The sequence below is a fragment of the Dendroctonus ponderosae genome, unplaced genomic scaffold (genome assembly GCF_020466585.1).
Source record: "Dendroctonus ponderosae isolate FM_Combo_2020 unplaced genomic scaffold, Dpon_F_20191213v2 Dpon_F_20191213_10, whole genome shotgun sequence".
Taxonomy (NCBI): Eukaryota; Metazoa; Arthropoda; class Insecta; order Coleoptera; family Curculionidae; genus Dendroctonus; species Dendroctonus ponderosae.
In genome coordinates, this window is record NW_026017111.1 from 7588247 (window position 1) to 7592425 (window position 4179).

Genomic DNA, 4179 nt, shown 5'->3' on the forward strand with positions numbered 1-4179 from the left:
ACAGGATGAGTTGAGGAGTGAAATGCTCGTGATCTTGGGTTTGCATGATAAGAAAAACAATCTTATGAACTAAACAATAGACAATAAGATGCTGAATTGCATCTGGCTGAAATGCAGTCTGAGTGATAAGGCGACTGTAACTGTAGTGATTTGTTGCCCAACTCTATTGTAAAAGCACATCAGCGGTTAGTACGGCACGCGCCCATAGATGACACGCTAGATAGAAACTTTCCGTTGAATTACCGTGACAATGGTTTAACTGACCCTCTAAATGGGTTTTCATTATCGCTTCTCGGCACTATGTGCTAAGATCAAAGTGTAGTATCTGTTCTTATCAGCTTAATATCTGATACGCCCCGCATGCGGGGCCAGTATATTAAACTGATTTTTGGAATTTGATTGAGGTTGGGGCTTGCTCCACCTTGGTCGCGGGTTGGCCTGGTATAGCAGTTCCATCAGGATTAGCCCACATGATTTAAATAAAAAAACGACGGGTACCATCGAATTCTTACAGTAATGTTTTCAGCAATAGTTTTGGTGGTCGTAGTGTGACCAGATTGGACGATTTATCGCAAATTCGGAGTTTTGCAACGAACATTTTGAGTCACCAACGACTGGGCGATTTGTAACTGTTATCTGTAACGACTTATATTTTTATATATTTCTTTATTATATAAAGATATTCGATTGATGCGAATATCTTTATATGCAGTTTGTATACCTTTATGAAATACCTACAGGTAAAAATATATATATATATACATATTTACAAGCAATGAAAATTATTTACCCTCCTGCAACTGAAATAGAATACGCCCCATTAGTCTGACGTCAGACGATGCGCGGGCCGAAGGACTGTATCGACACAAACAAATTGTCGTATCTTATTAGCATTGGACCTGATTTCATTCTGTATTTTTCTAGAAATCTGCAGGTTCTAAGATTAATATTGGAAAAAAAGGAAGTACCGCTATCGTTAGCAACTATTTTTTTCACTACATTAGATACATCGCCCTTACTTTTTCTTAAATTAAACATTTTTCAACACGCAGGTTATGTTTTCTAACAGCTAATTGCTGTTGGATACGAATGTGTACATGCCTTGCAGACAATTTGTCGATTAAAAATACATCCCGACCTGTTAGTTCCTCGATTCTAATGAAGTTTACATTTTAAGTGTTGTGTCCGAAAAAACTACCCGTCTTAACTTCACAACCTGGTTCGAAATAAAAGTCAGAAACTAGCTTAAGTATTTTACAAGAAATTAGCAGACTCAACAAACAAACATCAAAACACTCAGAACAAAGGAACAACTAAACAATATACATAAAACGCCACAAAACAAAACAAGGGTGTGGTACTAAACAAAGGCAGGTCTGAACACTATGGCACCCTGTTCGCTCATCTGTTTCTTATCCTTTTCACCACCCGCTTTCTCGGTCTACTGACCCACAAGCGGAATCTTTAAAAAATATTTGACGACAGAGGTGGAGGGCTGATTTTTGACAATGGTGAATCTTTATGGCTCTAACATTAAGTGTCTGCAGGTCATTGGTCACGTCGTCCGATTTTCTGCTGTAGCGGATTGCTTTAAAGAAGACTGTGCATAGTTAAAGAGGGGTGAAAACTCTTAAGAGAGAGGCAATGTGATTGCGGTAGCATTCGCTACCAAAGACTCTCCTGCTTGACTTAAAGTTGTGAGAGCCAGTATGAAAAAGATAAATTACTGTGTATTACTGTAATTCTGTATATTTTTGACTGCAAAACATTAAAACTAACAGGTAAAGTTTCATGAGAGTTATGAGTAATTGATTTTGCTTACTAAGTTTTTTAGCTTTCTACTCATAATAACAAACTACTTATATCTTTGAGTAATGCAAACAAACATTTAAATATTGCATAAGTAGAAAAATGGATAAATACTAAGATGCCATTTCCTTTTATACTTTCAACTGAAAAACGTTCAGATAAATTGTGAAGTCCCATTAACACTTCCTATGTGGAAGTTGTTGGCGAAAATAATTTTCAGCATCAATCCGTGCTGTAAATAAAAGTTTCAGAAATACCTTCAGTCGAAGTCGAAGGTTGTGGCTCAGTTTCAGGTGTGAAAATTATATATATGTGCATGTCGATTATATCTAAATTACAGGAATATGTAGTTACTTTGTGCTCAAATGGTCGCTTGTTATTTCTGCTACGGCAGATATTTTCGTTCTTCTAATTTTTCGGGACTCCGATACTTTAACTATTTTGCGACAAGGTACTGTAATAAGGCCAAGACCTGTATAGGGCCTTTTTAATTATTCCTATCAAGAAAATGACAACTGCATACAAAGGCACCAGGATCTAAAGAGTTCTCCTATAAATCGTTTTTAAGTATAACATACGGTTTACAAATGACAATATAAGATTTACTAATCGTACCACCTTTATCCATCGATTTCGAGGGAGTGGGTGTTTTGGAAACCGGAAAAACGACCATTTTTACGATCATCATAATTTTTATATTCAGGAGCCCAACACATAACCATTATTCTATAACATTTAAATACAAATAACAAGTTTTAACATAGTTACTAATACGAAACGTGCTATGACGTCACCACTTATGGAGCGTATTACGTTTCTGTGTTCTCGAGATCGGTGTGATCTAGGGATGACGCAAACCAGTACTTTTCAGCCACACATTCAATGTGTGACTGTTCCAAGCTCGTACCTGTTCCAAGTATCTGTGATTTTTTGTCACATGTTATTTTCGCCCATTTTTTTTTTTCGTTTGCCCGGCGGCTTGAGGAATAAAAATCTTCGCGAAGACACCCAGTGTTCCGAACCCTGGGTAGTGTTGGATTCTTACCAACTGAAAAACCCCCTTTTTTGTACTACGAGTTTTCGGGAGTTATCCTTTAAAACTTGTAGTCCTCTCTAAGAATTTGTCAGCACCGGCATCCGTATGCCATAGCATCGCATTCTCTCCATGCTAGCTGCTTGCTAGCATGGGCATCTTATTAATTTACACCTTACTTCTATGTGCATGCTAATTACTACCATAGATTACAGAGTACCGCTGTGATCTGTGATTACTACTAACTCTACATAACCACACTTACACACTTACAGCTTACGCCGTTTGCTACCTGTTGCCCTATTGGGCTAGTTGGGGTCTGGGCCTTTTTTTCCTGGGTCACAGATCTTCAGGCGTGTAATTTACCAAATTTCGTAGCTCTTCGTTGGAGTGCCTTCCAGCTTTCTCGAAGTCTTCTGCCGCTTTCTTTGTGAGAAACTTCCTTAGTGGCTCCCACTCCAGGTCCCTGTAGATTTGGGAGTTTCTAACAAACCAGGGCGCATGTATGGCCATCCGCAGAAGTTTGTTTTCTGTGGCCTGAAGTCTATTCAAGTGACAATCGGCCGCATATCCCCACGATTTTTTTTTGCCCATGATAAATATTGGTTTGCACCTGAAACCGGGCTGAAGCGTATTTTGAGCCTAGTCGGATTAGACTTACCCAGACAGCACAAGACGTCTCTAAGACGTCTTCTTTATGCCGTTATGTCTGAACGTCGTATGTCTCTTGAAGACGTCTTTAAGACATCTTAAAGATGTTTACTACAAGACGTATTGTAAATGCCTGGCAACGGACGTCTTTAAGATGTCTGCTGCAAGACGTCTTGTTAATGCCTGGCACAAGACGTCTTTAAGGCGTTTTTCAAATGTCTACTACAAGAGGTTTTGACAAACTTGCTCGAGTGCATCCGATTGCAATGAAAACATTTAATTTAGTTTATTAAATCGTCTATTGCGGTTAGTTATACATTGTGTTTAGTTGTTTAGCTTTTTTAACATTTGTAAATTTACGGTTTATACAGAACCGAACATGAAGTTTTGTCATGTCCAACCGTTTGTTTAGCTTACCACTTGCACATGCAAGTGGTAAGCTAAACAAACATCATATTGATGAGGGTTATTGATTATGATCATCATAACATCATATATGAGGGGCCACCAAAAGACAGAAACTTTACAATTCCCTTGAGAGTTCGGGTAGTGGTGACATCGTTTCACAACCTGGGTGCAGCTCAAACAACTCAACGTTGCAAGTGCAACAAGTGAACCAATCACGAAATCCTAATGTCAATGACGATAGTGAGTTTTTATGCCATAATTCGGATACTGATTCCATA

General features: G+C 38.4%; 1 non-coding gene across 1 annotated transcript; it reads left to right on the forward strand.

Annotated features, from left to right (window-relative positions):
- The first annotated feature begins 284 nt into the window (after positions 1-284).
- Positions 285-475, forward strand: LOC125502876. Its single transcript, XR_007280591.1, has one exon. It is a non-coding gene; the product is annotated as a U2 spliceosomal RNA (small nuclear RNA).
- The last annotated feature ends 3704 nt before the right edge of the window (positions 476-4179 follow it).